Raw genomic sequence first — 12,669 nt, forward strand, 5'->3', positions numbered from 1 at the left:
TTTATGAGTCACTATTAGGAAAGGGTGTGCCAAAGGCGCCCCTAATAGAGAATCACACTGTTGTACGATTGTTTTCTGACCGCAACCTATTCAAGTAGATGGTAAGTGTTGGCACCTTGGCGTGGGTCTCCCTTCCATTTCTGCTGTTGCCTCTTGTGTTTTTACTGGTTATAGATGTTTTGGGCACTGCGCCACTGCTACTCAGTACAACAGTGCAAGTGCTCCCTATGGTAAAATGATGTATGGATTAGTAACTCTATGATTGATTGGTTTGGTTTACTTGTCAGACGTTAGTACTATACCCTGAGTGTGCCCAGGGCTTGTAAACCAAATGCTGCTGGTGGGCTTGCAGCACTGGTTGTGCAACTCACAGAAGCAGCCTGTAAAAGTGTGTCTCAGGTCCGCCATTGCAGAGCCTGTGTGCAGTCTGGTACTGCCATGCTGACTGGGCATGTGCACCCACTTGCCAGTCCCTAAACCTTCCCTTTTCTGCGTATTATTAAGCCCTATGGTAGGCCCAAGGACAGGGTGCATTGTAGGTAAAAGTTATGACATGCCCTGATGTGTGTGGCATGTCCTAATAGCGAATTACAGCCATTTTCGTTGTTCACTAACAGTTCCCCATAGGCCAGAATGTGCAGGTTGAATATTACAACTTATAATCCTAACTGACGCAAGGAACCAGGTAGAAATTCGAGTTTATAATGCCTGAACTCCGAATGATAAAATACAACTTTAAGTGAAGCTGGTTTTAACATTCTATGTTTGAAAATACCACTTTTAGAAAGTAGGTATTTTCTTGTCTAACCATCCAAGCCTGCCTCTGCTAGGTTGTGTATTCCTTGTCTGGAGTTTGAGTGACAGGGGCTGGGGGATTCCAGGAGACAGGGTGAGTCAGCACAGGGCTGAATAGAGAGATCTGATTGTAGACAGGTGGGAGGAGTGGCACCTGGGACCTTATTAGGGCTTTGCCTTCCCTCCACAATGCTGGCTCCACCTCCTGTGGTGTGTCTGATGTCCCTGACCTACCCTGTGAAAGGAAAGGAGGAGTCTTGTCAACAAAGTGCTCCAGGACTGACCAGAACTGGTTTGGACTAGGCAAAGGCCTCTCTGCCTTCAGAGAACAAAGGGAAAACGAATATAAACGAGGAGATCCAGACCCCAGAACTTTAGATCACTTTGGGAAACAAGAAGAACCTTTGCGGAGGAGGGGAACCAGAGAATATGAGGTCAAGACTATCCCTAAGGTGAGTGCTGATTGGTGGATTGGCCTGCAGTGGTTGCCTGACTGCCAAAGAAAGGAGAAAATAATTTGTGCTACTTTTATTCAACTTGTGAAAGATCTCCAAGGGCTTGAGATAGAGCTTGCCTCCTGGTGAAGTCTCAGGGACAACAGACTTTATGCACCAGCTCCCCAAGAGTTCTTTGGAAGTGCCTGCTGTTGTGTTGGGCTTTCTGATGGACTGCGTGTCGCAAAGAGCTGGAAGCGCGACTCACGAAGAAAAAGCATGTCGCCGCAGCAGCAGCTGTCATCGCATCACTGAAGAAGGGTGTTGCCGCTGCCGCTTCACCTCTCAGAACCGCCCGCGTCGCCGCAAGAAGAGTGTCACCGTCGGATCATTGTGAAGCATGTTGCAGCTGCTGTCGTCGCATCACTGAAGAAGTGTTTCACCGCTGCAGCTGTCGCTGAAGTGTCTCGCATCGCCGGAGAAGAGGATCGACGACGCCTCAGACGCCGCTGCGTCACCGGGAAGCATGTCGCAGGGCCTGTCACGGCTCAGAAGAATCGGTGAGTCACTGCACGGGCGTCGGGCGTGCGCGCATCGTGTCACATCGAGAAGAAGACGCCATCTTTGTTTCATTGCACCGGATCTTCATCGCATCATGGCGCTGCTGGTCGCATCGCCAAGGAAGCGCAGCAAGAAACGGACGCATTACCTCCCCATGCCGAGAAGAACCAACGCATCCCCTACACATCAGTAGGGACGCGACGCATCACTGTTCTTGCGTGTAAGGAACCGACGCATCACCTTCCCTGCAACACTTTTGTTGTATAGCGTTACAAATCAAAAGGTACATTGAAATTAAAGTGTCGCATTTACCATCTAAAAAGAACAAAGCTATTTCTACCATTTTTAAAGTACAGTATTGTGGATTTTTGTCGTTTGTGGTCTTGTGTTAAGTCTGTATAAAATCACTTATTTTTCTACTACAACTAGTGTGGTGTCCATCTGTAGTGTTGTTACTGGGTTACTGTATGTGTTCACAAATGCTGTACACACTGCCTCTGAGATAAGCCTGCCTGCTCGTGCCAAGCTACCAAGGGGGTGAGCAGGAGTTATTTTAGAAGTGTACCCCCTTACCCTGACTAGACGCAAGGGTCCATATTTGTCTAAGGCCAGTCGCAAATACCCCCTTCCTCTTTGTTTTGGACATCAAAAATATTTTTAAGAGCAAGTAGTCGTCCCAAGGACCACTGACTGCTCTTAAAAAATTAAACAAACACGTTTCATTTTTCTTTTTTAAATGGATCCCATTTTCCTTTAAGGAACACAGGCTGCATTTTTTTTTAAAACTGCTTTATTTAAAAAGCAGTCTCAGGCATCATGGTCTGCTGACCCCAGCAGGCCATCATCCCTGTGAGTACTGGCCAATCACAATGGGTTGCAAATTGCAACCTGCTTCGTCAATATTGATGAGGCCTGTCATTTGCGACCCCATTGGAATTAGCTAAATGTGTCTGAGGCACAATTCTACATCCTGGTTTGGGAGTCGCAAATAGCAAGTTGCAAAAAATTGCAATTTGCAACTCGCTAAGGACAATGGGCAGGACATTTTTTATTACACAGGTAAAATCTAAACAAAATTGCATATTTAGCATTAAATGAATGTAATGATACAGCAGGCCGATATTTGTTGTTGTCAGTAGCCACATCCTTGTTTATCTGCAATTTTGTAAAAACTAACTACACACTGTCATTCCATATTTCATTATGAGTGGTAAGAATGTGATCCTCCCTTAAATTAGGACTCATTTATGTGTGTGCAGCCTGTAATCTTTCTAGTCAAATTCCAAGGAAAGCTGGCACAGTTTTTAGGTTGAGCCTAGAAAACGCATGCGCTGTTGCAAGACCTAAAGTAAACAGAATATGGATGGTAATTTCTCCTGCCGCTTGCCATTGGTTAACTCTGGTATTGTCCTTCTTAGCTGGCTTATTGTTGGTTGGCGATCCGATAAGTCACTTCCGTTTTTGTAGGAAGCAGCACCGACTAACTACAATTTAGTTACGCTGCTGTGCTGTTATTTTTTCATTGAGGGACTACTTCCTTCCTTGTTCACTTTTGTATTCGTGTGGCCCACGTTCTTCGAGTATGGCAACACGTCTTTCTTTTGTCATGACATCCTGGCTTGCCTTCAAACACACTTTCACTCTCAGCACGGTGCTCTTGAAATGGGTGCTGCGCTTTGCACTCGGCGATGGTTCTGTGTCCCTCCCCGTTGTGGTGTATGTCTCCCCTGGGGCTTATGTTAAACTCTGAGAGCTAGTGTCTTTTAGTCTCAGTGCAGTGCTCTTGTGTTAATTGAAGTAACAATGGGAGACACCCTCCTCCTCTCACCCAGCTGTCAGCCTTATTTTTAAAAGGTATCGTCCATTGCGTGATAATTATTTGGCACTGTTTTGTTGCTCAATTATAAGCAGCCCCACCTTTAAGTAGGTGGGTCTTCCCCATAAATGTGCAACTTTCTCCAAAGCCCGGAGTTTCAAGCCGGCCTAAGGTGTCCGCTCCTTCCAGTTCCATGGGGTCTGCATTTTGTATTAACAGTGGGGCTGTGACTCTCCGCCAGTGTCTGTGCTCTGAGGAGAACCTGGCTACATACACCACAGGAGGTGCAGAGGTGTACGTTACATCCCTGTCAAGACAGCTTCAACTTTTGGGAAAGGCTGGTGGCAAGATTATTCACAGGCTTGCAGGCGGTCTGGAGCTGGGAAAGCTACTTTTGTTTCAGGAAGCTCTCGGCTGAAACATGCATGTTCTAAATCTGTGCTTACCATAGCATGCCACCCCAACTAAATTGATGCCCTTTGTTATTGAAGGTAAATATAGAAATCAACAACTGACATTACACCTGATACAAGCCAGGACAATTGGTTTTGTTAATAGTTCACTGCATAGGATAAACGAGTAATAACAACTATTTCGCATATTTTGAAATTTTGAGACTGCGAAATAAACACTTCAATGTATTACAACGTTTATATGGCACTTAATACACTTGAGGAGTTATTGTAGCACTTTTCATCCAGCAGGATTCTTAACTACATTCAGCATCACGAAATGTGACTGGCTCTGCCCCAGCCCATTAAGCCCCAAAGAGACGCCAACCTAGCCCATGACTGTTTGTGCTCCAGCCCAGAAGCTCCATAGAGATGTCAGTCATGAGACTACCTTCCCCACAGCCCTTGAAGCCCCAAGGAGATATGAGCCTGACGTGACTTACTCAGCTACGCAACGAACTAACATGTAAGTCTTGAAGCGTTCTCGTTTTCATGACTATACTGCAATTCGGCTGCACAGCAAACAGAAGGATGCCCTCGTGCACACTTGTATTTTGCCATTTGTGCTTTTTGGCAGTTTTGATTTAGCGCAAATTCAACTCTAACCTATTAATTGGAACGCTTAACATGGCACCAGAGGGCTGTAGGTGGTCTGCATTATAAATGAACGAAAGTCCGATCTCACGGACAGGGGCGACAGGTTGTGACAGGTTGCGGCAGGCGGCGGGCCGCATTAGGCCGCAGTAGTTTGGGGTTGTATAGAGGATCAATGATGGCCCCAACACGCGGCCGGGCGGCCTTAGGGCAGAGGACCTGCCCGCATTATTTATTCAAAGCAGACCTCCGGGTTGTTTAACGGGGGCTGCCACACGAGTGCTTTAGTAGAAGCAGGTGTGAGGTGGACGGAATTAAATTCAGTTTTGGGGGCATTATGGCCGTGGTTGTGCTCCTGCCCCCAACGATGGCCGCCACGCGGCATGGCGGCCTTAGGGCAGAGGGCCTGCCCGCATTATTGAATGATAGCAGGTCGCCTCCGGGTTTTACAACGGGGCTGCAATGCGAGTGCCTTATGGAAGCCGGGGTGAGGCGGAAAGAAGTAAAATTCTTTTGGGGGCATTATGGCCGTGCAGCAATGGCCCTGGTTGTGCTCCTCCCCCCGATGATGGCCGCCACGCGGCAGAGCGGCCTTAAGTCAGAAGACCTGCTCGCATTATTTGAAAGCCGGGGTGATGCGGACTAAATTAGATTCATATGGGGAATTATAGCCGTGCCACAATGGCCGCAGTTGTGTTCCTGCCCCCGACGATGGTTCCCACGCGGCCGGCCGGCCTTAGGGCAGAGGACCTGCCCGCATTATTTAACGATAGTAGCTCGGGTGCAGGCTTCAGGGTTTTACAACGGGGGCTGCCATGCGAGTGCCTTATGGAAGCCGGGGCGAGGAGGAAAGAATTTAATTCATTTCGGGGGCATTATGGCCGGGCCACAATGGCCGCAGTGGTGCTCCTGCCCCCCCCCCCCGCCTGCGGTGAATGCGAACACTGCTTCGGGCGGTCATACGCATGCGCCCAGTTTACTACAATTGGACGAAACTTCGGGGTACTTACAGCGCAACAAACGCTAGCAAGGTGCGGCGGATTGCAAAAATTTTCAATTTGTAAATAAGGGCCGCTGTCGCGCTACTGCCCCCCCTCCCGCACAAGGACACGCAAAGGCTTCCTCGTGCTCCATGCGCATGCGCCCAGATGCCAATTAGCTCAGTTGGTTAGAGCTGGCGCTAATAACAGCAAGGTCGTGGTTCGATCCCCTTACTAGCCAATATGTAAATTTTGTTAGAAACGATTGGTTTATTAACAACTCAATGTTGCAGCAGGCTGAAATTGCTTAGCGGGTCGGCATATTGTGCAAAGTACGACAACTGTTACATGCAAAGAGGCATAATTATGTGAGCTATAAAGTAGTAATTATTACGTTTGCCTAACACGCGGAAGGTCCCCGTTTCGTAGGCAGGGGGAAACACGCGACAGATAAGCATTTCCTCAACAGAGCAATGGTCTGCCCATCCTTGTCAGTGGCGCAAAAAAAAAATCGCTATGGTCAGTTTACGATAGTGGCACGTCCAGCCGCAGCGCCACGAACAACAATAGGGTCAGTTACCTTGGGAGCATTTGCGATCATGCCCCCCGCGCAAAAACCCAAAGTGCTAGTAACATTAGCGGCCTGGCATGCCTGGCCTTGCCCCATGACCCATGGTCCCAATTGCACACATGCTCATCCTATCTCGTCGGGACACGGCAAATAATAAGTTAAACTTGGCAGACAATAAGCAGCTCTCAGCAGAGCGCATGAGAGGAAGTACACAGGTTTCAAATGTATGATAAAGATCGGAAGTATGCATGCATAATAGTGTATTTTGCAGTTAATGTCCCCGCTCACGGCGTGAGTGAGCGCATGTGGTAATCAGTGTTCCTTATTGCAGGCAGGGATGGACTAGCGACCAACAGGACCACGGGAACAAGGGTGACTCACACAGTTAAGAAGTGTGAGAGGGGAACTCCTGGGGTGCTTTGAGATGCTCCAAGAAAGGGCGATAAAACGGACGATACTAGGGGTGATCGGCGAAAATGGTCACGGTCATCTGGGACAGCCTCAACGCCACTGGGGCAGGGAAGAGCGAATTTTTATATGTGCCTTTTATCACAGTAGAGGCAGAGAGCAGGACAAAAGGCTGAAATACCGTTCGCTAATATCAAAGGAAAGGCCAGTGCGACGCCCGGCAGGGACCCCTTCGACGCTCAGGAGCAAGAAGTAAGTCTATCTTGGGCACGGGAACGGCGCACAGGAAAGGGGGTAGTCCCACATCCCAACTCAAGCCACAGCCCCCACCGCCCCACCCCAGTCGTCCAATCGTTTCTTGAATCTGGCAAAAGCTCGAGGAAGGATAGTCAATTTACATTTATCTTGCAGATATAGACGGAGCGGGTCGGGATGTCCGAACAAAGATCTCCATCGCTCTTTTCCACGTACCAAGACGATGGGCCAGATTCTGGAACGTCCGCAGAAGAGCAGGAGGCAACTTTTCTCCAGCTCGTAAAGACCAATGGTATGGCATGGGCAACAGAGCTGCTCAATGCCAGCAACACTGACTCTGGGTGTCACAGTGACATTATAGCTATAGAGGAAGAATATACGGAAGGGTCAGGACACCCCAGGGCGTCCAAGAGGGTGAAAATTGCCACAAACAAGGAATTCCCTCCACCTGCGAAAAGCAAAGGCGGGGCCAGGACGACAGTCGCCCTGATACACGACGGGCCCGGAACGTCAGGCAATAAAAAAAATGCACAACCCACAGTGGAATACACCACAAAAAGCGATCTGGGTAAGATCATGTCCACCTTTCAAACTTTTATGACTGAAATGAAGGAGAGTGTATCAAGCTTGGGAGGGGGGAGGGCCCGGCCAAGGTTTGGGGGAAGGGGGGGTCAGCCCCAAGACTACCCGCGCTGACCACTCCGGGTCCAGTGCCCCCCCTCCGTCGGTCCCGCTGTATCCTGCGGTGCCGGTTTCAGATCACAATTCCGCACCAGATTTAACAAGGCCTGTACCCCCGTTGGCTCCATTGGTACCGGACACTCCGGCACCCGCGCCATCGCCTATACCAACCCCACCAAGTCCTATGCCCCTCCTCCCAACAGCCCCTCTACCACCCACAACACCGATACCAGGGTCTAGCCGGCAACGCCAACAGTCGAGGAGGAGGTGGTGTTGGATGCCCCCTTGCTGTCAGGGCGCTCATGCTTGTCCTGGGAGGTCCCCCTGGCTGCAAAGGAACTGATCTGGAAGAGGGAGTTCATCGATATTTTTTCCCTACTCATGCTGGGGCAACAGGGCACAGATCTGCTCAGGGCAGGGCTAAGGGATGATGAGAAAAAGGTGAAGTTCCAGCCATGGCCCAAGAAATCAATTGACACCTGGTTAGAGGTTTTTGCGATATTTTCTTCTGTAATAATGGAAAAGTTTTCGGAGCAAGGCCCCGCTCTGATACAATATGGCAGACTAATTCACAATGAAGCCAAGAAGTTGGGGGCGTGGGATGGTTAAATTACGATAGAGAGTTCAGAAAGAAGATGTCCAAATGCCCAAAAATGCGTTGGGATCACAAGGAGGTGCAACTTTGGATGGGCCACATGGGGTCCAGGGCTCTGCAAGGAGCACAGTCAAGCGCCAAAAGGCAGTACACGAAGGCAGCGACAACAGAAAAGAGTCACACGCAACAGCAACAGCACAATGAGCAAGGGAACACAACATTTTGGGGTGGACACCGGGGGAGGGGGCAGAAAGGGGGAGGCGGGAGATCACAGCCCGGGACTTGCAGGTTATTCAACAACAGGCATTGCCACTGGGGGAGAACCTGCAAGTTCACACATGCATGCAGTAACTGCGGAGGGCAGCATCAGGCTTGAACATTGAGGACCAACAAGGGACAGAAGCAGAGAGGGCAATACAGGGGGAGGGGGGTGCTGGGCAGGGCAATTAACACAGACATGCGCCTCTGCCCATACCCCCTCTCCCCTCCACCCAATCCTGGCTCACGGCCCCCCCCCTCTCCACCGCGCGACCTGATCCAGGCACACAACCCCCCCCTGCCACCTGCTACACAGGCTAAAGCAGTGAAAGGGCCTTCACCAATTAGATTGGACCACTTGATCCCCCTGCTGAACAAATATCCCAACGGAGTTGACGGGAGGCTGCTCCTGGGGAGTTTTGCTGAAGGCTTCGTAATACCTTATATAGGGATCCCACAAGCACGAGATGCGGATAACCTGAAATCCGCTAAAGAAAAACCGAAGTGGTGAGAGCAAAGGTCTACAAGGAGATTGAGTTGGGTAGAGTAGCTCGCCCCTTCCCACAACCCCCCCTCGCGCATTTTATAGTCTCTCCTCTGGGATAGTTCCTAAAAAAGATCCGGGGGCAACTTGGCAGAGGGGGTTTGTTCAGTGTCATACTGCTCATTCGATGTGGCCATGGATTTGGTAAGGCGGGCTGGCAAGGGGGCATGGTTAGCCAAAGCAGACATAGAATCGGCCTTTCGCCTACTGCCGGTGCACCCAAGCAGCCAACACCTATTGGGCTTCAGGTTAGGTCAGGAGTACTACTATGACAGGTGCATGCCAATGGGGTGCTCCATATCTTGTGCATTTTTGAGGCATTCAGCACCTTCCTGCAGTGGGTCCTGCAAGCCACAGAAGGGGTGGTAAGCATGACTCACTATTTAGACGATTTCTTGTTTGTAGGTAGCAAAGACTCGCAAGACTGCGCGTATGCATTGGCCAAATTCCAAAAGGTTACCGGGCATCTAGGTGTGCCGCTGGTCCTGGGGGAGACGGCAGGGCCAACCCAAGTCTTAACCTTCCTGGGAGTGGAGATAGACACCAGGGCACGGGAGGCCAGGCCCCCACCAGACAAGGTCAGCGAGCTGGCGTCACTAATACGGGCAATGTTGGGACAAGAAAAAGTGTCACTGGAGGACATACAGAGCTTACATGGCAGACTAAGTTTTGCTACTAAAGTGATGCCCGCTGGCAGGACGTTTGCGCGCAGGTTAGCCAGGACAGCTGCCAAGTTAAAATGAAGACATCACAAAGTGAGGCTCAGCAATGGGGTGTAGGATGACCTACGCATGTGGGGGGAGTTTCTGGAACAATTTAATGGCTCTTTAATATGGAGAGACCCCTGGACTAGCAGCCAGGAACTGACAGTGTTTACCGATGCATCAGGTAGGGAGGGATTCGGCACGATTCTGGACAGGGAGGGGTGCGCGGATAAATGGCCGAACGCATGGAGGAAGAAAAGGATAACAGCCAACATAACGGTCTTAGAGCTATTTCCTATTGTGGTGGCTTTCCACCTCTGGCCGGCCATGCTAACAGCTAAGAGGGTGGTCTTGTGTTCCGATAATCTGGCCGTAGTACAAGCAATCAACACACAGTCCGCTAGCTGCGCGCTCGTATTATGCTTGCTCAGGGAGCCAGTGAAGGTATGCTGTTGTACATTGATTCTTTTGTAATATGGCTGACTGTAGTCTTTAGTTCTTCCTTAGTGTTTTCACCTTCTCAGCCTTCCTGTATACCTGTGTGTGTTCTAGCCTGTACCAGTGTGTTCTACGAGTGTCAGTTGATGGTCTGGTCAGCTGGCGAGTTTTTGTACTCAGCTGTGTCCTACAATAAATCTACATGTAATCAACTAGAAGTATCCTGTCATTTACCTTCATCTATTTACAACATATGCCTATACAACAATGTAGAATGTAGAGCTAGACACATTCCAGGGTCACTAAACTCAGCTGCTGACGCTCTCTCCCATTTTCATTAGCAGCGTTTCCGGGAGGCGTGGCCGAGAGTGAGGGAGGAGATGACCCCTTTGCCGGCTCCGCTCTGGCACCTGCTGCGGTGGCGCAGCGCATTAGAGAGCTAGGCGAGCTGTCACTGGCACCCTGGACAATGAGGAGGTACCAGTCTTGCGTGGAGAAATTCTGTGAAATCATGGGCCCTTGGGAGCAAGCGGCTTACAGTAGGGGCGACAGGGTACAGGCGTTTATGATCTGGGCCAAAGATGGAGGGAGGAGCCATTCATAGATGGCAGGGCACCTGTCGGCCATCGGGCACCTTGCCAGGTTATTAGGACAGGAGGACCCCACCGCTTCATTCACAATGAGGGCGGCACTCGAAGGGTGGGCCATAATAGTGCCCAAGTCTCCGGATCCATGGTCCCCCATTGACTATGAGACATTACAAGGAATGCTAGAGGCCCTCCCATCGGTCGCACAGTCCGCGTACAAAGCGGCACTCTTTGCCGCCACGTTTAGTCTAGCGTTTTTTTGGGCTTTCAGAATAGGAGAAATTGTAGCAAGGTCCAAGACGGAGACCCATTCCAAGGCACTGCAGATGCGGGACGTGCGCCTGACCACAGAATAAGTGGAGATACTCTTACGATGTTCAAAAACAGATCAAAGGGGCAGGGGTAGAGGGATCTCACTGCACCGCTTGGGGAACGAAAGGTATTGCCCGGTGGCACTGCTGGCCGCATTCTTGGCCATACGCCCACCTACCGATGGTCTATTGCTCTTACACCTGAATGGCTCCCCCGTCACAAAATACCAGGTGGAGCACGTGATGCAGGGCTGCCTGTTCCTGGCGGGGTACACGAAAGAAGGGGCTAAGTACAGCTCTCAGTCATTCAGGATTGGGGCAGCCACAACATCATTCAAGGAAGGGTTGCCCGCAGAAGCGATCAAGAAGGTTGGGCGGTGGCACTCCAATTGCTACAAAGCCTTTGTGCGGCCAATACGTGTGATACATCCCTCTACCAGGAGTAATTCAGGGATCAGTTAGTCAGGGCAAGAAGTTGATTTGAATATGCGCCACCACGAAAGGTGGCTTTTGTAATTTGTGTGAAGTGTGGAATAAACTAAAAATTTGCCAATCATTGTGTTTTATTTCAGGAACAAATGTTTGGGTGCTGGGGCACTCTTATGTCGCAAGATTTGCAAGATGAGTGAAGGCAGTACCTTGGAAACATGGTTTCAGCAACACCATTATATCCTGGCTCGGAATTCCGGGAATGCGCTGGGCAGAGCTAGTAGGAACACTGCGCAAGACTTTTGAAAGAGGGTAGACCACAGCCAAACATCATAGTGGTGCATCTGGGGGGGAAATGACTTAGCAGCTGAAGGAAAGAGGTGCCTGTTGCAAGAAATGAGGGGGGACCTAAGCACATTAAGCAGTGAGCTGGGCCTCTGGTGGTCAGAGATGACACCCAGACCCATATGGCACGGAGCTAGATCCCAAGAAGCGTTGGAAGTAGCCCGCAGGCGAGTAAATGCAGCCAAGCGGAAATTCACGGAGATGCGGGAGTTGGGATTCATTAGGCACGGCCTGCTGCATGCGAAATCCGTAGGTTGCTGGGAATCGGACGGGGTACACTGGTCCAATGTAGGCATGGCGATATTCTTGCTAGACCTAGGGGAAGCGCTAGAAGCAGTAGGATGTAAGTAGATGAGAGGTGGGGGCTCTGGGTGCAGCGGCGGCCACACCCAGGGCAGTGGAGGAGTTACAGGGCGATCCCACAACAGGAAGGTGCAGTAACAGGACCTGAAGCCTTCAGTATAAAGCAGACGCCTACATAAGTCATACATGCTCCAAGGGGTCCTTCTTGGGAATTTACGACGGCGCCCCGTTAGTCCTTAGGGCGGTTGTAAACCTGAGCAACCGGGGGCTAGCCATATGAAGCTCCGCCCGGCTGGAGAAGGTGTGAGTCACTCTCCCTTGTTCAGTGGGCGTGAGTTATGGTGGACGATAGGTTCACCGGTGGGAGTGTAAGTGCTCCCAGGGTACAACACCGGGTTATGGCCGCTTGTGAATTTTTGGCTAAACTTCAGGTGCCCAGCAACTAGGGGTTGCGGGGCGGATAGGGATCGCCTGTAAGATAACCAGCTTTTTATTTGTGTAACAAATAAACCTGCAGCTCCTTTTCCAAACAACACTGTGTCTGTAGTCATTGTGTGAAAGTTGTGGGGTGCTGTAGGTGGCGGCGTAACGATAAAAGTACTATGTCA

Source organism: Lissotriton vulgaris, chromosome 3_1 (genome assembly GCF_964263255.1).
Source record: "Lissotriton vulgaris chromosome 3_1, aLisVul1.2, whole genome shotgun sequence".
Classification (NCBI taxonomy): Eukaryota; Metazoa; Chordata; class Amphibia; order Caudata; family Salamandridae; genus Lissotriton; species Lissotriton vulgaris.